The sequence below is a fragment of the Pungitius pungitius genome, chromosome 6 (genome assembly GCF_949316345.1).
Source record: "Pungitius pungitius chromosome 6, fPunPun2.1, whole genome shotgun sequence".
Taxonomy (NCBI): domain Eukaryota; kingdom Metazoa; phylum Chordata; class Actinopteri; order Perciformes; family Gasterosteidae; genus Pungitius; species Pungitius pungitius.
The window spans coordinates 7,119,265-7,138,516 of NC_084905.1; the positions used below are offsets into that span (position 1 = coordinate 7,119,265).

Consider the following 19,252-nt stretch of genomic DNA (forward strand, 5'->3'; position numbering starts at 1 on the left):
ATAAAAACATTGAAGCCAGATATATTAGTCTCTGTAACACCAATAGGGCGTTCATCTGTAATGTTTGAGGTGTCAAGTCCAGGGAAAAGCCATTTGAGATATCTGTCTATGAATCTTATTACACCTTGCTGCTCTTGACTTTATTGTAATTGAAACAAATTGAGCTCATACACTTGAAATGTGTACATAAAGTCCTTTTCGGGCCTCGTTGGCGCAGTAGGCAGCGCGTCAGTCTCATAATCTGAAGGCCGTGAGTTCGACCCTCACAGGGGGCAGTGATTTTAACGCTCTTTCCTCAATTTTGTTATGCCTGCACACACAAATGCTACGTAAGTTTCCTTCTGTCAGCAATGAAACAGTCCAATAGATTTGATGCTGGAGATCTGGCACCTCACGCAGACCAGGTGAGGTGGGCAGTTTATTTGTCTACCTGGGGTTCCATGGTGTAATGGTTAGCACTCTGGACTCTGAATCCAGTAATCCGAGTTCAAGTCTCGGTGGAACCTTAATTGTTTGGCTTTTTGTAGTGGTGCAATCTTGAGTCTTTGGTTAGAATTCTTACCTGCAGGGCCAATTTGCTGCGTTTAAGGTTGGAGACTTCCCATGGAGAAAACTCAGAGATTCTGGGAACCCTCGGGTGTTAATGTTAAATTGAGGTAACAGAATCTTTCCACTCGGCATGGCACAACTTCATTCAAATGATTTAGTTGACCAAATACAGAAAAACGGCCAATCCAAAAAAGTTTCATTATGAAACACATTTGAGATAAAAGAGAAAAGGCAATCGAAAACAAGACAAAAGGTGATCAATTGACACATAAAAACATTGAAGCTAGATATATTAGTCCCTGTAACACCAATAGGGCGTTCATCTGTAATGTTTGAGGTGTCAAGTCCTGGGAAAAGCCATTTGAGATATCTGTCTATGAATCTTATTACACCTTGCTGATCTTGACTTTATTGTAATTGAAACAAATTGAGCTCATACACTTGAAATGTGTACATAAAGTCCTTTTCGGGCCTCGTTGGCGCAGTAGGCAGCGCGTCAGTCTCATAATCTGAAGGCCGTGAGTTCGACCCTCACACGGGGCAGTGATTTTAACGGTCTTTCCTCAATTTTGTTATGCCTGCACACACAAATGCTACGTAAGTTTCCTTTTGTCAGCAATGAAACAGTCCAATAGATTTGATGCTGGAGATCTGGCACCTCACGCAGACCAGGTGAGGTGGGCAGTTTATTTGTCTACCTGGGGTTCCATGGTGTAATGGTTAGCACTCTGGACTCTGAATCCAGTTCAAGTCTCGGTGGAACCTTAATCGTTTAGCAGTTTGTAGTGGTGCAATCTTGAGTCTTTGGTTAGAATTCTTACCTGGTTAGAATTCTTACCTGCAGGGCCAATTTGCTGCGTTTAAGGTTGGAGACTTGCCATGGAGAAAACTCAGAGATTCTGGGAACCCTCGGGTGTTAATGTTAAATTGAGGTAACAGAATCTTTCCACTCGGCATGGCACAACTTCATTCAAATGATTTAGTTGACCAAATACAGAAAAACGGCCAATCCAAAAACGTTTCATTATGAAACACATTTGAGATAAAAGAGAAAAGGCAATCGAAAACAAGACAAAAGGTGATCAATTGACACATAAAAACATTGAAGCCAGATATATTAGTCCCTGTAACACCAATAGGGCGTTCATCTTTAATGTTTGAGGTGTCAAGTCCAGGGAAAAGCCATTTGAGATATCTGTCTATGAATCTTATTACACCTTGCTGCTCTTGACTTTATTGTAATTGAAACAAATTGAGCTCATACACTTGAAATGTGTACATAAAGTCCTTTTCGGGCCTCGTTGGCGCAGTAGGCAGCGCGTCAGTCTCAAAATCTGAAGGCCGTGAGTTCGACCCTCACACGGGGCAGTGATTTTAACGCTCTTTCCTCAATTTTGTTATGCCTGCACACACAAATGCTACGTAAGTTTCCTTCTGTCAGCAATGAAACAGTCCAATAGATTTGATGCTGGACATCTGGCACCTCACGCAGACCAGGTGAGGTGGGCAGTTGATTTGTTTACCTGGGGTTCCATGGTGTAATGGTTAGCACTCTGGACTCTGAACCCAGTAATCCGAGTTCAAGTCTCGGTGGAACCTTAATTGTTTGGCTTTTTGTAGTGGTGCAATCTTGAGTCTTTGGTTAGAATTCTTACCTGCAGGGCCAATTTGCTGCGTTTAAGGTTGGAGACTTCCCATGGAGAAAACTCAAAGATTCTGGGAACCCTCGGGTGTTAAATTGAGGTAACAGAATCTTTCCACTCGGCATGGCACAACTTCATTAAAATGATTTAGTTGACCAAATACAGAAAAACGGCCAATCCAAAAACGTTTCATTATGAAACACATTTGAGATAAAAGAGAAAAGGCAATCGAAAACAAGACAAAAGGTGATCAATTGACACATAAAAACATTGAAGCCAGATATATTAGTCCCTGTAACACCAATAGGGCGTTCATCTTTAATGTTTGAGGTGTCAAGTCCAGGGAAAAGCCATTTGAGATATCTGTCTATGAATCTTATTACACCTTGCTGATCTTGACTTTATTGTAATTGAAACAAATTGAGCTCATACACTTGAAATGTGTACATAAAGTCCTTTTCGGGCCTCGTTGGCGCAGTAGGCAGCGCGTCAGTCTCATAATCTGAAGGCCGTGAGTTCGACCCTCACACGGGGCAGTGATTTTAACGTTCTTTCCTCAATTTTGTTATGCCTGCACACACAAATGCTACGTAAGTTTCCTTCTGTCAGCAATGAAACAGTCCAATAGATTTGATGCTGGAGATCTGGCACCTCACGCAGACCAGGTGAGGTGGGCAGTTTATTTGTCTGCCTGGGGTTCCATGGTGTAATGGTTAGCACTCTGGACTCTGAATCCAGTAATCCGAGTTCAAGTCTCGGTGGAACCTTAATTGTTTGGCTTTTTGTAGTGGTGCAATCTTGAGTCTTTGGTTAGAATTCTTACCTGCAGGGCCAATTTGCTGCGTTTAAGGTTGGAGACTTCCCATGGAGAAAACTCAAAGATTCTGGGAACCCTCGGGTGTTAAATTGAGGTAACAGAATCTTTCCACTCGGCATGGCACAACTTCATTCAAATGATTTAGTTGACCAAATACAGAAAAACGGCCAATCCAAAAACGTTTCATTATGAAACACATTTGAGATAAAAGAGAAAAGGCAATCGAAAACAAGACAAAAGGTGATCAATTGACACATAAAAACATTGAAGCTAGATATATTAGTCCCTGTAACACCAATAGGGCGTTCATCTGTAATGTTTGAGGTGTCAAGTCCTGGGAAAAGCCATTTGAGATATCTGTCTATGAATCTTATTACACCTTGCTGATCTTGACTTTATTGTAATTGAAACAAATTGAGCTCATACACTTGAAATGTGTACATAAAGTCCTTTTCGGGCCTCGTTGGCGCAGTAGGCAGCGCGTCAGTCTCATAATCTGAAGGCTGTGAGTTCGACCCTCACACGGGGCAGTGATTTTAACGCTCTTTCCTCAATTTTGTTATGCCTGCACACACAAATGCTACGTAAGTTTCCTTCTGTCAGCAATGAAACAGTCCAATAGATTTGATGCTGGACATCTGGCACCTCACGCAGACCAGGTGAGGTGGGCAGTTGATTTGTCTACCTGGGGTTCCATGGTGTAATGGTTAGCACTGTGAATCCAGTAATCCGAGTTCAAGTCTCGGTGGAACCTTAATCGTTTAGCAGTTTGTAGTGGTGCAATCTTGAGTCTTTGGTTAGAATTCTTACCTGCAGGGCCAATTTGCTGCGTTTAAGGTTGGAGACTTGCCATGGAGAAAACTCAGAGATTCTGGGAACCCTCGGGTGATAAATTGAGGTAACAGAATCTTTCCACTCGGCATGGCACAACTTCATTCAAATTATTTAGTTGACCAAATACAGAAAAACGGCCAATCCAAAAACATTTCATAATGAAACACATTTGAGATAAAAGAGAAAAGGCAATCGAAAACAAGACAAAAGGTGATCAATTGACACATAAAAACATTGAAGCCAGATATATTAGTCCCTGTAACACCAATAGGGCGTTCATCTTTAATGTTTGAGGTGTCAAGTCCAGGGAAAAGCCATTTGAGATATCTGTCTATGAATCTTATTACACCTTGCTGATCTTGACTTTATTGTAATTGAAACAAATTGAGCTCATACACTTGAAATGTGTACATAAAGTCCTTTTCGGGCCTCGTTGGCGCAGTAGGCAGCGCGTCAGTCTCGTAATCTGAAGGCCGTGAGTTCGACCCTCACACGGGGCAGTGATTTTAACGCTCTTTCCTCAATTTTGTTATGCCTGCACACACAAATGCTACGTAAGTTTCCTTCTGTCAGCAATGAAACAGTCCAATAGATTTGATGCTGGAGATCTGGCACCTCACGCAGACCAGGTGAGGTGGGCAGTTTATTTGTCTACCTGGGGTTCCATGGTGTAATGGTTAGCACTCTGGACTCTGAATCCAGTAATCCGAGTTCAAGTCTCGGTGGAACCTTAATCGTTTAGCTGTTTGTAGTGGTGCAATCTTGAGTCTTTGGTTAGAATTCTTACCTGCACGGCCAATTTGCTGCGTTTAAGGTTGGGGACTTGCCATGGAGAAAACTCAGAGATTCTGGGAACCCTCGGGTGTTAAATTGAGGAAACAGAATCTTTCCACTCGGCATGGCACAACTTCATTCAAATGATTTAGTTGACCAAATACAGAAAAACGGTCATTCCAAAAACGTTTAATTATGAAACACATTTGAGATAAAAGAGAAAAGGCAATCGAAAACAAGACAAAAGGTGATCAATTGACACATAAAAACATTGAAGCCAGATATATTAGTCTCTGTAACACCAATAGGGCGTTCATCTGTAATGTTTGAGGTGTCAAGTCCAGGGAAAAGCCATTTGAGATATCTGTCTATGAATCTTATTACACCTTGCTGCTCTTGACTTTATTGTAATTGAAACAAATTGAGCTCATACACTTGAAATGTGTACATAAAGTCCTTTTCGGGCCTCGTTGGCGCAGTAGGCAGCGCGTCAGTCTCATAATCTGAAGGCCGTGAGTTCGACCCTCACAGGGGGCAGTGATTTTAACGCTCTTTCCTCAATTTTGTTATGCCTGCACACACAAATGCTACGTAAGTTTCCTTCTGTCAGCAATGAAACAGTCCAATAGATTTGATGCTGGAGATCTGGCACCTCACGCAGACCAGGTGAGGTGGGCAGTTTATTTGTCTACCTGGGGTTCCATGGTGTAATGGTTAGCACTCTGGACTCTGAATCCAGTAATCCGAGTTCAAGTCTCGGTGGAACCTTAATTGTTTGGCTTTTTGTAGTGGTGCAATCTTGAGTCTTTGGTTAGAATTCTTACCTGCAGGGCCAATTTGCTGCGTTTAAGGTTGGAGACTTCCCATGGAGAAAACTCAGAGATTCTGGGAACCCTCGGGTGTTAATGTTAAATTGAGGTAACAGAATCTTTCCACTCGGCATGGCACAACTTCATTCAAATGATTTAGTTGACCAAATACAGAAAAACGGCCAATCCAAAAAAGTTTCATTATGAAACACATTTGAGATAAAAGAGAAAAGGCAATCGAAAACAAGACAAAAGGTGATCAATTGACACATAAAAACATTGAAGCTAGATATATTAGTCCCTGTAACACCAATAGGGCGTTCATCTGTAATGTTTGAGGTGTCAAGTCCTGGGAAAAGCCATTTGAGATATCTGTCTATGAATCTTATTACACCTTGCTGATCTTGACTTTATTGTAATTGAAACAAATTGAGCTCATACACTTGAAATGTGTACATAAAGTCCTTTTCGGGCCTCGTTGGCGCAGTAGGCAGCGCGTCAGTCTCATAATCTGAAGGCCGTGAGTTCGACCCTCACACGGGGCAGTGATTTTAACGGTCTTTCCTCAATTTTGTTATGCCTGCACACACAAATGCTACGTAAGTTTCCTTTTGTCAGCAATGAAACAGTCCAATAGATTTGATGCTGGAGATCTGGCACCTCACGCAGACCAGGTGAGGTGGGCAGTTTATTTGTCTACCTGGGGTTCCATGGTGTAATGGTTAGCACTCTGGACTCTGAATCCAGTTCAAGTCTCGGTGGAACCTTAATCGTTTAGCAGTTTGTAGTGGTGCAATCTTGAGTCTTTGGTTAGAATTCTTACCTGGTTAGAATTCTTACCTGCAGGGCCAATTTGCTGCGTTTAAGGTTGGAGACTTGCCATGGAGAAAACTCAGAGATTCTGGGAACCCTCGGGTGTTAATGTTAAATTGAGGTAACAGAATCTTTCCACTCGGCATGGCACAACTTCATTCAAATGATTTAGTTGACCAAATACAGAAAAACGGCCAATCCAAAAACGTTTCATTATGAAACACATTTGAGATAAAAGAGAAAAGGCAATCGAAAACAAGACAAAAGGTGATCAATTGACACATAAAAACATTGAAGCCAGATATATTAGTCCCTGTAACACCAATAGGGCGTTCATCTTTAATGTTTGAGGTGTCAAGTCCAGGGAAAAGCCATTTGAGATATCTGTCTATGAATCTTATTACACCTTGCTGCTCTTGACTTTATTGTAATTGAAACAAATTGAGCTCATACACTTGAAATGTGTACATAAAGTCCTTTTCGGGCCTCGTTGGCGCAGTAGGCAGCGCGTCAGTCTCAAAATCTGAAGGCCGTGAGTTCGACCCTCACACGGGGCAGTGATTTTAACGCTCTTTCCTCAATTTTGTTATGCCTGCACACACAAATGCTACGTAAGTTTCCTTCTGTCAGCAATGAAACAGTCCAATAGATTTGATGCTGGACATCTGGCACCTCACGCAGACCAGGTGAGGTGGGCAGTTGATTTGTTTACCTGGGGTTCCATGGTGTAATGGTTAGCACTCTGGACTCTGAACCCAGTAATCCGAGTTCAAGTCTCGGTGGAACCTTAATTGTTTGGCTTTTTGTAGTGGTGCAATCTTGAGTCTTTGGTTAGAATTCTTACCTGCAGGGCCAATTTGCTGCGTTTAAGGTTGGAGACTTCCCATGGAGAAAACTCAAAGATTCTGGGAACCCTCGGGTGTTAAATTGAGGTAACAGAATCTTTCCACTCGGCATGGCACAACTTCATTAAAATGATTTAGTTGACCAAATACAGAAAAACGGCCAATCCAAAAACGTTTCATTATGAAACACATTTGAGATAAAAGAGAAAAGGCAATCGAAAACAAGACAAAAGGTGATCAATTGACACATAAAAACATTGAAGCCAGATATATTAGTCCCTGTAACACCAATAGGGCGTTCATCTTTAATGTTTGAGGTGTCAAGTCCAGGGAAAAGCCATTTGAGATATCTGTCTATGAATCTTATTACACCTTGCTGATCTTGACTTTATTGTAATTGAAACAAATTGAGCTCATACACTTGAAATGTGTACATAAAGTCCTTTTCGGGCCTCGTTGGCGCAGTAGGCAGCGCGTCAGTCTCATAATCTGAAGGCCGTGAGTTCGACCCTCACACGGGGCAGTGATTTTAACGTTCTTTCCTCAATTTTGTTATGCCTGCACACACAAATGCTACGTAAGTTTCCTTCTGTCAGCAATGAAACAGTCCAATAGATTTGATGCTGGAGATCTGGCACCTCACGCAGACCAGGTGAGGTGGGCAGTTTATTTGTCTGCCTGGGGTTCCATGGTGTAATGGTTAGCACTCTGGACTCTGAATCCAGTAATCCGAGTTCAAGTCTCGGTGGAACCTTAATTGTTTGGCTTTTTGTAGTGGTGCAATCTTGAGTCTTTGGTTAGAATTCTTACCTGCAGGGCCAATTTGCTGCGTTTAAGGTTGGAGACTTCCCATGGAGAAAACTCAAAGATTCTGGGAACCCTCGGGTGTTAAATTGAGGTAACAGAATCTTTCCACTCGGCATGGCACAACTTCATTCAAATGATTTAGTTGACCAAATACAGAAAAACGGCCAATCCAAAAACGTTTCATTATGAAACACATTTGAGATAAAAGAGAAAAGGCAATCGAAAACAAGACAAAAGGTGATCAATTGACACATAAAAACATTGAAGCTAGATATATTAGTCCCTGTAACACCAATAGGGCGTTCATCTGTAATGTTTGAGGTGTCAAGTCCTGGGAAAAGCCATTTGAGATATCTGTCTATGAATCTTATTACACCTTGCTGATCTTGACTTTATTGTAATTGAAACAAATTGAGCTCATACACTTGAAATGTGTACATAAAGTCCTTTTCGGGCCTCGTTGGCGCAGTAGGCAGCGCGTCAGTCTCATAATCTGAAGGCTGTGAGTTCGACCCTCACACGGGGCAGTGATTTTAACGCTCTTTCCTCAATTTTGTTATGCCTGCACACACAAATGCTACGTAAGTTTCCTTCTGTCAGCAATGAAACAGTCCAATAGATTTGATGCTGGACATCTGGCACCTCACGCAGACCAGGTGAGGTGGGCAGTTGATTTGTCTACCTGGGGTTCCATGGTGTAATGGTTAGCACTGTGAATCCAGTAATCCGAGTTCAAGTCTCGGTGGAACCTTAATCGTTTAGCAGTTTGTAGTGGTGCAATCTTGAGTCTTTGGTTAGAATTCTTACCTGCAGGGCCAATTTGCTGCGTTTAAGGTTGGAGACTTGCCATGGAGAAAACTCAGAGATTCTGGGAACCCTCGGGTGATAAATTGAGGTAACAGAATCTTTCCACTCGGCATGGCACAACTTCATTCAAATTATTTAGTTGACCAAATACAGAAAAACGGCCAATCCAAAAACATTTCATAATGAAACACATTTGAGATAAAAGAGAAAAGGCAATCGAAAACAAGACAAAAGGTGATCAATTGACACATAAAAACATTGAAGCCAGATATATTAGTCCCTGTAACACCAATAGGGCGTTCATCTTTAATGTTTGAGGTGTCAAGTCCAGGGAAAAGCCATTTGAGATATCTGTCTATGAATCTTATTACACCTTGCTGATCTTGACTTTATTGTAATTGAAACAAATTGAGCTCATACACTTGAAATGTGTACATAAAGTCCTTTTCGGGCCTCGTTGGCGCAGTAGGCAGCGCGTCAGTCTCATAATCTGAAGGCCGTGAGTTCGACCCTCACAGGGGGCAGTGATTTTAACGCTCTTTCCTCAATTTTGTTATGCCTGCACACACAAATGCTACGTAAGTTTCCTTCTGTCAGCAATGAAACAGTCCAATAGATTTGATGCTGGAGATCTGGCACCTCACGCAGACCAGGTGAGGTGGGCAGTTTATTTGTCTACCTGGGGTTCCATGGTGTAATGGTTAGCACTCTGGACTCTGAATCCAGTAATCCGAGTTCAAGTCTCGGTGGAACCTTAATTGTTTGGCTTTTTGTAGTGGTGCAATCTTGAGTCTTTGGTTAGAATTCTTACCTGCAGGGCCAATTTGCTGCGTTTAAGGTTGGAGACTTCCCATGGAGAAAACTCAGAGATTCTGGGAACCCTCGGGTGTTAATGTTAAATTGAGGTAACAGAATCTTTCCACTCGGCATGGCACAACTTCATTCAAATGATTTAGTTGACCAAATACAGAAAAACGGCCAATCCAAAAAAGTTTCATTATGAAACACATTTGAGATAAAAGAGAAAAGGCAATCGAAAACAAGACAAAAGGTGATCAATTGACACATAAAAACATTGAAGCTAGATATATTAGTCCCTGTAACACCAATAGGGCGTTCATCTGTAATGTTTGAGGTGTCAAGTCCTGGGAAAAGCCATTTGAGATATCTGTCTATGAATCTTATTACACCTTGCTGATCTTGACTTTATTGTAATTGAAACAAATTGAGCTCATACACTTGAAATGTGTACATAAAGTCCTTTTCGGGCCTCGTTGGCGCAGTAGGCAGCGCGTCAGTCTCATAATCTGAAGGCCGTGAGTTCGACCCTCACACGGGGCAGTGATTTTAACGGTCTTTCCTCAATTTTGTTATGCCTGCACACACAAATGCTACGTAAGTTTCCTTTTGTCAGCAATGAAACAGTCCAATAGATTTGATGCTGGAGATCTGGCACCTCACGCAGACCAGGTGAGGTGGGCAGTTTATTTGTCTACCTGGGGTTCCATGGTGTAATGGTTAGCACTCTGGACTCTGAATCCAGTTCAAGTCTCGGTGGAACCTTAATCGTTTAGCAGTTTGTAGTGGTGCAATCTTGAGTCTTTGGTTAGAATTCTTACCTGGTTAGAATTCTTACCTGCAGGGCCAATTTGCTGCGTTTAAGGTTGGAGACTTGCCATGGAGAAAACTCAGAGATTCTGGGAACCCTCGGGTGTTAATGTTAAATTGAGGTAACAGAATCTTTCCACTCGGCATGGCACAACTTCATTCAAATGATTTAGTTGACCAAATACAGAAAAACGGCCAATCCAAAAACGTTTCATTATGAAACACATTTGAGATAAAAGAGAAAAGGCAATCGAAAACAAGACAAAAGGTGATCAATTGACACATAAAAACATTGAAGCCAGATATATTAGTCCCTGTAACACCAATAGGGCGTTCATCTTTAATGTTTGAGGTGTCAAGTCCAGGGAAAAGCCATTTGAGATATCTGTCTATGAATCTTATTACACCTTGCTGCTCTTGACTTTATTGTAATTGAAACAAATTGAGCTCATACACTTGAAATGTGTACATAAAGTCCTTTTCGGGCCTCGTTGGCGCAGTAGGCAGCGCGTCAGTCTCAAAATCTGAAGGCCGTGAGTTCGACCCTCACACGGGGCAGTGATTTTAACGCTCTTTCCTCAATTTTGTTATGCCTGCACACACAAATGCTACGTAAGTTTCCTTCTGTCAGCAATGAAACAGTCCAATAGATTTGATGCTGGACATCTGGCACCTCACGCAGACCAGGTGAGGTGGGCAGTTGATTTGTTTACCTGGGGTTCCATGGTGTAATGGTTAGCACTCTGGACTCTGAACCCAGTAATCCGAGTTCAAGTCTCGGTGGAACCTTAATTGTTTGGCTTTTTGTAGTGGTGCAATCTTGAGTCTTTGGTTAGAATTCTTACCTGCAGGGCCAATTTGCTGCGTTTAAGGTTGGAGACTTCCCATGGAGAAAACTCAAAGATTCTGGGAACCCTCGGGTGTTAAATTGAGGTAACAGAATCTTTCCACTCGGCATGGCACAACTTCATTAAAATGATTTAGTTGACCAAATACAGAAAAACGGCCAATCCAAAAACGTTTCATTATGAAACACATTTGAGATAAAAGAGAAAAGGCAATCGAAAACAAGACAAAAGGTGATCAATTGACACATAAAAACATTGAAGCCAGATATATTAGTCCCTGTAACACCAATAGGGCGTTCATCTTTAATGTTTGAGGTGTCAAGTCCAGGGAAAAGCCATTTGAGATATCTGTCTATGAATCTTATTACACCTTGCTGATCTTGACTTTATTGTAATTGAAACAAATTGAGCTCATACACTTGAAATGTGTACATAAAGTCCTTTTCGGGCCTCGTTGGCGCAGTAGGCAGCGCGTCAGTCTCATAATCTGAAGGCCGTGAGTTCGACCCTCACACGGGGCAGTGATTTTAACGTTCTTTCCTCAATTTTGTTATGCCTGCACACACAAATGCTACGTAAGTTTCCTTCTGTCAGCAATGAAACAGTCCAATAGATTTGATGCTGGAGATCTGGCACCTCACGCAGACCAGGTGAGGTGGGCAGTTTATTTGTCTGCCTGGGGTTCCATGGTGTAATGGTTAGCACTCTGGACTCTGAATCCAGTAATCCGAGTTCAAGTCTCGGTGGAACCTTAATTGTTTGGCTTTTTGTAGTGGTGCAATCTTGAGTCTTTGGTTAGAATTCTTACCTGCAGGGCCAATTTGCTGCGTTTAAGGTTGGAGACTTCCCATGGAGAAAACTCAAAGATTCTGGGAACCCTCGGGTGTTAAATTGAGGTAACAGAATCTTTCCACTCGGCATGGCACAACTTCATTCAAATGATTTAGTTGACCAAATACAGAAAAACGGCCAATCCAAAAACGTTTCATTATGAAACACATTTGAGATAAAAGAGAAAAGGCAATCGAAAACAAGACAAAAGGTGATCAATTGACACATAAAAACATTGAAGCTAGATATATTAGTCCCTGTAACACCAATAGGGCGTTCATCTGTAATGTTTGAGGTGTCAAGTCCTGGGAAAAGCCATTTGAGATATCTGTCTATGAATCTTATTACACCTTGCTGATCTTGACTTTATTGTAATTGAAACAAATTGAGCTCATACACTTGAAATGTGTACATAAAGTCCTTTTCGGGCCTCGTTGGCGCAGTAGGCAGCGCGTCAGTCTCATAATCTGAAGGCTGTGAGTTCGACCCTCACACGGGGCAGTGATTTTAACGCTCTTTCCTCAATTTTGTTATGCCTGCACACACAAATGCTACGTAAGTTTCCTTCTGTCAGCAATGAAACAGTCCAATAGATTTGATGCTGGACATCTGGCACCTCACGCAGACCAGGTGAGGTGGGCAGTTGATTTGTCTACCTGGGGTTCCATGGTGTAATGGTTAGCACTGTGAATCCAGTAATCCGAGTTCAAGTCTCGGTGGAACCTTAATCGTTTAGCAGTTTGTAGTGGTGCAATCTTGAGTCTTTGGTTAGAATTCTTACCTGCAGGGCCAATTTGCTGCGTTTAAGGTTGGAGACTTGCCATGGAGAAAACTCAGAGATTCTGGGAACCCTCGGGTGATAAATTGAGGTAACAGAATCTTTCCACTCGGCATGGCACAACTTCATTCAAATTATTTAGTTGACCAAATACAGAAAAACGGCCAATCCAAAAACATTTCATAATGAAACACATTTGAGATAAAAGAGAAAAGGCAATCGAAAACAAGACAAAAGGTGATCAATTGACACATAAAAACATTGAAGCCAGATATATTAGTCCCTGTAACACCAATAGGGCGTTCATCTTTAATGTTTGAGGTGTCAAGTCCAGGGAAAAGCCATTTGAGATATCTGTCTATGAATCTTATTACACCTTGCTGATCTTGACTTTATTGTAATTGAAACAAATTGAGCTCATACACTTGAAATGTGTACATAAAGTCCTTTTCGGGCCTCGTTGGCGCAGTAGGCAGCGCGTCAGTCTCGTAATCTGAAGGCCGTGAGTTCGACCCTCACACGGGGCAGTGATTTTAACGCTCTTTCCTCAATTCTGTTATGCCTGCACACACAAATGCTACGTAAGTTTCCTTCTGTCAGCAATGAAACAGTCCAATAGATTTGATGCTGGACATCTGGCACCTCACGCAGACCAGGTGAGGTGGGCAGTTGATTTGTCTACCTGGGGTTCCATGGTGTAATGGTTAGCACTCTGGACTCTGAATCCAGTAATCCGAGTTCAAGTCTCGGTGGAACCTTAATCGTTTAGCAGTTTGTAGTGGTGCAATCTTGAGTCTTTGGTTAGAATTCTTACCTGCAGGGCCAATTTGCTGCGTTTAAGGTTGGAGACTTGCCATGGAGAAAACTCAGAGATTCTGGGAACCCTCGGGTGATAAATTGAGGTAACAGAATCTTTCCACTCGGCATGGCACAACTTCATTCAAATGATTTAGTTGACCAAATACAGAAAAACGGCCAATCCAAAAACATTTCATAATGAAACACATTTGAGATAAAAGAGAAAAGGCAATCGAAAACAAGACAAAAGGTGATCAATTGACACATAAAAACATTGAAGCCAGATATATTAGTCCCTGTAACACCAATAGGGCGTTCATCTTTAATGTTTGAGGTGTCAAGTCCAGGGAAAAGCCATTTGAGATATCTGTCTATGAATCTTATTACACCTTGCTGATCTTGACTTTATTGTAATTGAAACAAATTGAGCTCATACACTTGAAATGTGTACATAAAGTCCTTTTCGGGCCTCGTTGGCGCAGTAGGCAGCGCGTCAGTCTCATAATCTGAAGGCCGTGAGTTCGACCCTCACACGGGGCAGTGATTTTAACGCTCTTTCCTCAATTTTGTTATGCCTGCACACACAAATGCTACGTAAGTTTCCTTCTGTCAGCAATGAAACAGTCCAATAGATTTGATGCTGGACATCTGGCACCTCACGCAGACCAGGTGAGGTGGGCAGTTGATTTGTCTACCTGGGGTTCCATGGTGTAATGGTTAGCACTCTGAATCCAGTAATCCGAGTTCAAGTCTCGGTGGAACCTTAATCGTTTAGCAGTTTGTAGTGGTGCAATCTTGAGTCTTTGGTTAGAATTCTTACCTGCAGGGCCAATTTGCTGCGTTTAAGGTTGGAGACTTGCCATGGAGAAAACTCAGAGATTCTGGGAACCCTCGGGTGTTAAATTGAGGTAACAGAATCTTTCCACTCGGCATGGCACAACTTCATTCAAATGATTTAGTTGACCAAATACAGAAAAACGGCCAATCCAAAAACATTTCATAATGAAACACATTTGAGATAAAAGAGAAAAGGCAATCGAAAACAAGACAAAAGGTGATCAATTGACACATAAAAACATTGAAGCCAGATATATTAGTCCCTGTAACACCAATAGGGCGTTCATCTTTAATGTTTGAGGTGTCAAGTCCAGGGAAAAGCCATTTGAGATATCTGTCTATGAATCTTATTACACCTTGCTGATCTTGACTTTATTGTAATTGAAACAAATTGAGCTCATACACTTGAAATGTGTACATAAAGTCCTTTTCGGGCCTCGTTGGCGCAGTAGGCAGCGCGTCAGTCTCATAATCTGAAGGCCGTGAGTTCGACCCTCACACGGGGCAGTGATTTTAACGCTCTTTCCTCAATTTTGTTATGCCTGCACACACAAATGCTACGTAAGTTTCCTTCTGTCAGCAATGAAACAGTCCAATAGATTTGATGCTGGAGATCTGGCACCTCACGCAGACCAGGTGAGGTGGGCAGTTTATTTGTCTACCTCGGGTTCCATGGTGTAATGGTTAGCACTCTGGACTCTGAATCCAGTAATCCGAGTTCAAGTCTCGGTGGAACCTTAATCGTTTAGCTGTTTGTAGTGGTGCAATCTTGAGTCTTTGGTTAGAATTCTTACCTGCAGGGCCAATTTGCTGCGTTTAAGGTTGGGGACTTGCCATGGAGAAAACTCAGAGATTCTGGGAACCCTCGGGTGTTAAATTGAGGAAACAGAATCTTTCCACTCGGCATGGCACAACTTCATTCAAATGATTTAGTTGACCAAATACAGAAAAACGGTCATTCCAAAAACGTTTAATTATGAAAGACATTTGAGATAAAAGAGAAAAGGCAATCGAAAACAAGACAAAAGGTTATCAATTGACACATAAAAACATTGAAGCCAGATATATTAGTCTCTGTAACACCAATAGGGCGTTCATCTGTAATGTTTGAGGTGTCAAGTCCAGGGAAAAGCCATTTGAGATATCTGTCTATGAATCTTATTACACCTTGCTGATCTTGACTTTATTGTAATTGAAACAAATTGAGCTCATACACTTGAAATGTGTACATAAAGTCCTTTTCGGGCCTCGTTGGCGCAGTAGGCAGCGCGTCAGTCTCATAATCTGAAGGCCGTGAGTTCGACCCTCACACGGGGCAGTGATTTTAACGCTCTTTCCTCAATTTTGTTATGCCTGCACACACAAATGCTACGTAAGTTTCCTTCTGTCAGCAATGAAACAGTCCAATAGATTTGATGCTGGAGATCTGGCACCTCACGCAGACCAGGTGAGGTGGGCAGTTTATTTGTCTACCTGGGGTTCCATGGTGTAATGGTTAGCACTCTGGACTCTGAATCCAGTAATCCGAGTTCAAGTCTCGGTGGAACCTTAATCGTTTAGCTGTTTGTAGTGGTGCAATCTTGAGTCTTTGGTTAGAATTCTTACCTGCACGGCCAATTTGCTGCGTTTAAGGTTGGGGACTTGCCATGGAGAAAACTCAGAGATTCTGGGAACCCTCGGGTGTTAAATTGAGGAAACAGAATCTTTCCACTCGGCATGGCACAACTTCATTCAAATGATTTAGTTGACCAAATACAGAAAAACGGTCATTCCAAAAACGTTTAATTATGAAACACATTTGAGATAAAAGAGAAAAGGCAATCGAAAACAAGACAAAAGGTGATCAATTGACACATAAAAACATTGAAGCCAGATATATTAGTCTCTGTAACACCAATAGGGCGTTCATCTGTAATGTTTGAGGTGTCAAGTCCAGGGAAAAGCCATTTGAGATATCTGTCTATGAATCTTATTACACCTTGCTGCTCTTGACTTTATTGTAATTGAAACAAATTGAGCTCATACACTTGAAATGTGTACATAAAGTCCTTTTCGGGCCTCGTTGGCGCAGTAGGCAGCGCGTCAGTCTCATAATCTGAAGGCCGTGAGTTCGACCCTCACAGGGGGCAGTGATTTTAACGCTCTTTCCTCAATTTTGTTATGCCTGCACACACAAATGCTACGTAAGTTTCCTTCTGTCAGCAATGAAACAGTCCAATAGATTTGATGCTGGAGATCTGGCACCTCACGCAGACCAGGTGAGGTGGGCAGTTTATTTGTCTACCTGGGGTTCCATGGTGTAATGGTTAGCACTCTGGACTCTGAATCCAGTAATCCGAGTTCAAGTCTCGGTGGAACCTTAATTGTTTGGCTTTTTGTAGTGGTGCAATCTTGAGTCTTTGGTTAGAATTCTTACCTGCAGGGCCAATTTGCTGCGTTTAAGGTTGGAGACTTCCCATGGAGAAAACTCAGAGATTCTGGGAACCCTCGGGTGTTAATGTTAAATTGAGGTAACAGAATCTTTCCACTCGGCATGGCACAACTTCATTCAAATGATTTAGTTGACCAAATACAGAAAAACGGCCAATCCAAAAAAGTTTCATTATGAAACACATTTGAGATAAAAGAGAAAAGGCAATCGAAAACAAGACAAAAGGTGATCAATTGACACATAAAAACATTGAAGCTAGATATATTAGTCCCTGTAACACCAATAGGGCGTTCATCTGTAATGTTTGAGGTGTCAAGTCCTGGGAAAAGCCATTTGAGATATCTGTCTATGAATCTTATTACACCTTGCTGATCTTGACTTTATTGTAATTGAAACAAATTGAGCTCATACACTTGAAATGTGTACATAAAGTCCTTTTCGGGCCTCGTTGGCGCAGTAGGCAGCGCGTCAGTCTCATAATCTGAAGGCCGTGAGTTCGACCCTCACACGGGGCAGTGATTTTAACGGTCTTTCCTCAATTTTGTTATGCCTGCACACACAAATGCTACGTAAGTTTCCTTTTGTCAGCAATGAAACAGTCCAATAGATTTGATGCTGGAGATCTGGCACCTCACGCAGACCAGGTGAGGTGGGCAGTTTATTTGTCTACCTGGGGTTCCATGGTGTAATGGTTAGCACTCTGGACTCTGAATCCAGTTCAAGTCTCGGTGGAACCTTAATCGTTTAGCAGTTTGTAGTGGTGCAATCTTGAGTCTTTGGTTAGAATTCTTACCTGGTTAGAATTCTTACCTGCAGGGCCAATTTGCTGCGTTTAAGGTTGGAGACTTGCCATGGAGAAAACTCAGAGATTCTGGGAACCCTCGGGTGTTAATGTTAAATTGAGGTAACAGAATCTTTCCACTCGGCATGGCACAACTTCATTCAAATGATTTAGTTGACCAAATACAGAAAAACGGCCAATCCAAAAACGTTTCATTATGAAACACATTTGAGATAAAAGAGAAAAGGCAATCGAAAACAAGACAAAAGGTGATCAATTGACACATAAAAACATTGAAGCCAGATATATTAGTCCCTGTAACACCAATAGGGCGTTCATCTTTAATGTTTGAGGTGTCAAGTCCAGGGAAAAGCCATTTGAGATATCTGTCTATGAATCTTATTACACCTTGCTGCTCTTGACTTTATTGTAATTGAAACAAATTGAGCTCATACACTTGAAATGTGTACATAAAGTCCTTTTCGGGCCTCGTTGGCGCAGTAGGCAGCGCGTCAGTCTCAAAATCTGAAGGCCGTGAGTTCGACCCTCACACGGGGCAGTGATTTTAACGCTCTTTCCTCAATTTTGTTATGCCTGCACACACAAATGCTACGTAAGTTTCCTTCTGTCAGCAATGAAACAGTCCAATAGATTTGATGCTGGACATCTGGCACCTCACGCAGACCAGGTGAGGTGGGCAGTTGATTTGTTTACCTGGGGTTCCATGGTGTAATGGTTAGCACTCTGGACTCTGAACCCAGTAATCCGAGTTCAAGTCTCGGTGGAACCTTAATTGTTTGGCTTTTTGTAGTGGTGCAATCTTGAGTCTTTGGTTAGAATTCTTACCTGCAGGGCCAATTTGCTGCGTTTAAGGTTGGAGACTTCCCATGGAGAAAACTCAAAGATTCTGGGAACCCTCGGGTGTTAAATTGAGGTAACAGAATCTTTCCACTCGGCATGGCACAACTTCATTAAAATGATTTAGTTGACCAAATACAGAAAAACGGCCAATCCAAAAACGTTTCATTATGAAACACATTTGAGATAAAAGAGAAAAGGCAATCGAAAACAAGACAAAAGGTGATCAATTGACACATAAAAACATTGAAGCCAGATATATTAGTCCCTGTAACACCAATAGGGCGTTCATCTTTAATGTTTGAGGTGTCAAGTCCAGGGAAAAGCCATTTGAGATATCTGTCTATGAATCTTATTACACCTTGCTGATCTTGACTTTATTGTAATTGAAACAAATTGAGCTCATACACTTGAAATGTGTACATAAAGTCCTTTTCGGGCCTCGTTGGCGCAGTAGGCAGCGCGTCAGTCTCATAATCTGAAGGCCGTGAGTTCGACCCTCACACGGGGCAGTGATTTTAACGTTCTTTCCTCAATTTTGTTATGCCTGCACACACAAATGCTACGTAAGTTTCCTTCTGTCAGCAATGAAACAGTCCAATAGATTTGATGCTGGAGATCTGGCACCTCACGCAGACCAGGTGAGGTGGGCAGTTTATTTGTCTACCTGGGGTTCCATGGTGTAATGGTTAGCACTCTGGACTCTGAATCCAGTAATCCGAGTTCAAGTCTCGGTGGAACCTTAATTGTTTGGCTTTTTGTAGTGGTGCAATCTTGAGTCTTT

The 19,252-nt window shown here is 41.9% G+C and overlaps 40 non-coding genes across 40 annotated transcripts; all 40 read left to right on the forward strand.

Moving 5' to 3' along the window:
- The first annotated feature begins 202 nt into the window (after positions 1 to 202).
- Positions 203 to 275, forward strand: trnam-cau (transfer RNA methionine (anticodon CAU)). Its single transcript has one exon. It is a non-coding gene; the product is annotated as a tRNA-Met (tRNA).
- A 159-nt stretch (positions 276 to 434) lies between these two features.
- trnaq-cug (transfer RNA glutamine (anticodon CUG)) lies at positions 435 to 506 on the forward strand. Its single transcript has one exon. It is a non-coding gene; the product is annotated as a tRNA-Gln (tRNA).
- A 513-nt stretch (positions 507 to 1,019) lies between these two features.
- trnam-cau (transfer RNA methionine (anticodon CAU)) lies at positions 1,020 to 1,092 on the forward strand. Its single transcript has one exon. It is a non-coding gene; the product is annotated as a tRNA-Met (tRNA).
- Positions 1,093 to 1,844: 752 nt separating this feature from the next.
- On the forward strand, positions 1,845 to 1,917 carry trnam-cau (transfer RNA methionine (anticodon CAU)). The gene has a single exon. It is a non-coding gene; the product is annotated as a tRNA-Leu (tRNA).
- A 159-nt stretch (positions 1,918 to 2,076) lies between these two features.
- On the forward strand, positions 2,077 to 2,148 carry trnaq-cug (transfer RNA glutamine (anticodon CUG)). Its single transcript has one exon. It is a non-coding gene; the product is annotated as a tRNA-Gln (tRNA).
- A 507-nt stretch (positions 2,149 to 2,655) lies between these two features.
- Positions 2,656 to 2,728, forward strand: trnam-cau (transfer RNA methionine (anticodon CAU)). Its single transcript has one exon. It is a non-coding gene; the product is annotated as a tRNA-Met (tRNA).
- Positions 2,729 to 2,887: 159 nt separating this feature from the next.
- On the forward strand, positions 2,888 to 2,959 carry trnaq-cug (transfer RNA glutamine (anticodon CUG)). Its single transcript has one exon. It is a non-coding gene; the product is annotated as a tRNA-Gln (tRNA).
- A 507-nt stretch (positions 2,960 to 3,466) lies between these two features.
- On the forward strand, positions 3,467 to 3,539 carry trnam-cau (transfer RNA methionine (anticodon CAU)). The gene has a single exon. It is a non-coding gene; the product is annotated as a tRNA-Met (tRNA).
- Positions 3,540 to 4,270: 731 nt separating this feature from the next.
- trnam-cau (transfer RNA methionine (anticodon CAU)) lies at positions 4,271 to 4,343 on the forward strand. Its single transcript has one exon. It is a non-coding gene; the product is annotated as a tRNA-Thr (tRNA).
- Positions 4,344 to 4,502: 159 nt separating this feature from the next.
- Positions 4,503 to 4,574, forward strand: trnaq-cug (transfer RNA glutamine (anticodon CUG)). Its single transcript has one exon. It is a non-coding gene; the product is annotated as a tRNA-Gln (tRNA).
- Positions 4,575 to 5,081: 507 nt separating this feature from the next.
- trnam-cau (transfer RNA methionine (anticodon CAU)) lies at positions 5,082 to 5,154 on the forward strand. The gene has a single exon. It is a non-coding gene; the product is annotated as a tRNA-Met (tRNA).
- Positions 5,155 to 5,313: 159 nt separating this feature from the next.
- Positions 5,314 to 5,385, forward strand: trnaq-cug (transfer RNA glutamine (anticodon CUG)). Its single transcript has one exon. It is a non-coding gene; the product is annotated as a tRNA-Gln (tRNA).
- A 513-nt stretch (positions 5,386 to 5,898) lies between these two features.
- trnam-cau (transfer RNA methionine (anticodon CAU)) lies at positions 5,899 to 5,971 on the forward strand. Its single transcript has one exon. It is a non-coding gene; the product is annotated as a tRNA-Met (tRNA).
- A 752-nt stretch (positions 5,972 to 6,723) lies between these two features.
- On the forward strand, positions 6,724 to 6,796 carry trnal-caa (transfer RNA leucine (anticodon CAA)). Its single transcript has one exon. It is a non-coding gene; the product is annotated as a tRNA-Leu (tRNA).
- Positions 6,797 to 6,955: 159 nt separating this feature from the next.
- Positions 6,956 to 7,027, forward strand: trnaq-cug (transfer RNA glutamine (anticodon CUG)). The gene has a single exon. It is a non-coding gene; the product is annotated as a tRNA-Gln (tRNA).
- A 507-nt stretch (positions 7,028 to 7,534) lies between these two features.
- trnam-cau (transfer RNA methionine (anticodon CAU)) lies at positions 7,535 to 7,607 on the forward strand. The gene has a single exon. It is a non-coding gene; the product is annotated as a tRNA-Met (tRNA).
- A 159-nt stretch (positions 7,608 to 7,766) lies between these two features.
- trnaq-cug (transfer RNA glutamine (anticodon CUG)) lies at positions 7,767 to 7,838 on the forward strand. Its single transcript has one exon. It is a non-coding gene; the product is annotated as a tRNA-Gln (tRNA).
- Positions 7,839 to 8,345: 507 nt separating this feature from the next.
- trnam-cau (transfer RNA methionine (anticodon CAU)) lies at positions 8,346 to 8,418 on the forward strand. The gene has a single exon. It is a non-coding gene; the product is annotated as a tRNA-Met (tRNA).
- A 731-nt stretch (positions 8,419 to 9,149) lies between these two features.
- Positions 9,150 to 9,222, forward strand: trnam-cau (transfer RNA methionine (anticodon CAU)). The gene has a single exon. It is a non-coding gene; the product is annotated as a tRNA-Met (tRNA).
- Positions 9,223 to 9,381: 159 nt separating this feature from the next.
- Positions 9,382 to 9,453, forward strand: trnaq-cug (transfer RNA glutamine (anticodon CUG)). The gene has a single exon. It is a non-coding gene; the product is annotated as a tRNA-Gln (tRNA).
- A 513-nt stretch (positions 9,454 to 9,966) lies between these two features.
- trnam-cau (transfer RNA methionine (anticodon CAU)) lies at positions 9,967 to 10,039 on the forward strand. The gene has a single exon. It is a non-coding gene; the product is annotated as a tRNA-Met (tRNA).
- Positions 10,040 to 10,791: 752 nt separating this feature from the next.
- Positions 10,792 to 10,864, forward strand: trnal-caa (transfer RNA leucine (anticodon CAA)). Its single transcript has one exon. It is a non-coding gene; the product is annotated as a tRNA-Leu (tRNA).
- A 159-nt stretch (positions 10,865 to 11,023) lies between these two features.
- On the forward strand, positions 11,024 to 11,095 carry trnaq-cug (transfer RNA glutamine (anticodon CUG)). The gene has a single exon. It is a non-coding gene; the product is annotated as a tRNA-Gln (tRNA).
- Positions 11,096 to 11,602: 507 nt separating this feature from the next.
- On the forward strand, positions 11,603 to 11,675 carry trnam-cau (transfer RNA methionine (anticodon CAU)). The gene has a single exon. It is a non-coding gene; the product is annotated as a tRNA-Met (tRNA).
- A 159-nt stretch (positions 11,676 to 11,834) lies between these two features.
- On the forward strand, positions 11,835 to 11,906 carry trnaq-cug (transfer RNA glutamine (anticodon CUG)). Its single transcript has one exon. It is a non-coding gene; the product is annotated as a tRNA-Gln (tRNA).
- A 507-nt stretch (positions 11,907 to 12,413) lies between these two features.
- trnam-cau (transfer RNA methionine (anticodon CAU)) lies at positions 12,414 to 12,486 on the forward strand. Its single transcript has one exon. It is a non-coding gene; the product is annotated as a tRNA-Met (tRNA).
- A 731-nt stretch (positions 12,487 to 13,217) lies between these two features.
- trnat-cgu (transfer RNA threonine (anticodon CGU)) lies at positions 13,218 to 13,290 on the forward strand. The gene has a single exon. It is a non-coding gene; the product is annotated as a tRNA-Thr (tRNA).
- A 159-nt stretch (positions 13,291 to 13,449) lies between these two features.
- trnaq-cug (transfer RNA glutamine (anticodon CUG)) lies at positions 13,450 to 13,521 on the forward strand. Its single transcript has one exon. It is a non-coding gene; the product is annotated as a tRNA-Gln (tRNA).
- Positions 13,522 to 14,028: 507 nt separating this feature from the next.
- On the forward strand, positions 14,029 to 14,101 carry trnam-cau (transfer RNA methionine (anticodon CAU)). Its single transcript has one exon. It is a non-coding gene; the product is annotated as a tRNA-Met (tRNA).
- Positions 14,102 to 14,832: 731 nt separating this feature from the next.
- On the forward strand, positions 14,833 to 14,905 carry trnam-cau (transfer RNA methionine (anticodon CAU)). The gene has a single exon. It is a non-coding gene; the product is annotated as a tRNA-Met (tRNA).
- Positions 14,906 to 15,064: 159 nt separating this feature from the next.
- Positions 15,065 to 15,136, forward strand: trnaq-cug (transfer RNA glutamine (anticodon CUG)). The gene has a single exon. It is a non-coding gene; the product is annotated as a tRNA-Gln (tRNA).
- A 507-nt stretch (positions 15,137 to 15,643) lies between these two features.
- trnam-cau (transfer RNA methionine (anticodon CAU)) lies at positions 15,644 to 15,716 on the forward strand. The gene has a single exon. It is a non-coding gene; the product is annotated as a tRNA-Met (tRNA).
- Positions 15,717 to 15,875: 159 nt separating this feature from the next.
- Positions 15,876 to 15,947, forward strand: trnaq-cug (transfer RNA glutamine (anticodon CUG)). The gene has a single exon. It is a non-coding gene; the product is annotated as a tRNA-Gln (tRNA).
- Positions 15,948 to 16,454: 507 nt separating this feature from the next.
- trnam-cau (transfer RNA methionine (anticodon CAU)) lies at positions 16,455 to 16,527 on the forward strand. The gene has a single exon. It is a non-coding gene; the product is annotated as a tRNA-Met (tRNA).
- Positions 16,528 to 16,686: 159 nt separating this feature from the next.
- Positions 16,687 to 16,758, forward strand: trnaq-cug (transfer RNA glutamine (anticodon CUG)). The gene has a single exon. It is a non-coding gene; the product is annotated as a tRNA-Gln (tRNA).
- Positions 16,759 to 17,271: 513 nt separating this feature from the next.
- trnam-cau (transfer RNA methionine (anticodon CAU)) lies at positions 17,272 to 17,344 on the forward strand. Its single transcript has one exon. It is a non-coding gene; the product is annotated as a tRNA-Met (tRNA).
- Positions 17,345 to 18,096: 752 nt separating this feature from the next.
- Positions 18,097 to 18,169, forward strand: trnal-caa (transfer RNA leucine (anticodon CAA)). Its single transcript has one exon. It is a non-coding gene; the product is annotated as a tRNA-Leu (tRNA).
- Positions 18,170 to 18,328: 159 nt separating this feature from the next.
- Positions 18,329 to 18,400, forward strand: trnaq-cug (transfer RNA glutamine (anticodon CUG)). The gene has a single exon. It is a non-coding gene; the product is annotated as a tRNA-Gln (tRNA).
- Positions 18,401 to 18,907: 507 nt separating this feature from the next.
- trnam-cau (transfer RNA methionine (anticodon CAU)) lies at positions 18,908 to 18,980 on the forward strand. Its single transcript has one exon. It is a non-coding gene; the product is annotated as a tRNA-Met (tRNA).
- Positions 18,981 to 19,139: 159 nt separating this feature from the next.
- trnaq-cug (transfer RNA glutamine (anticodon CUG)) lies at positions 19,140 to 19,211 on the forward strand. The gene has a single exon. It is a non-coding gene; the product is annotated as a tRNA-Gln (tRNA).
- Positions 19,212 to 19,252: the final 41 nt, after the last annotated feature.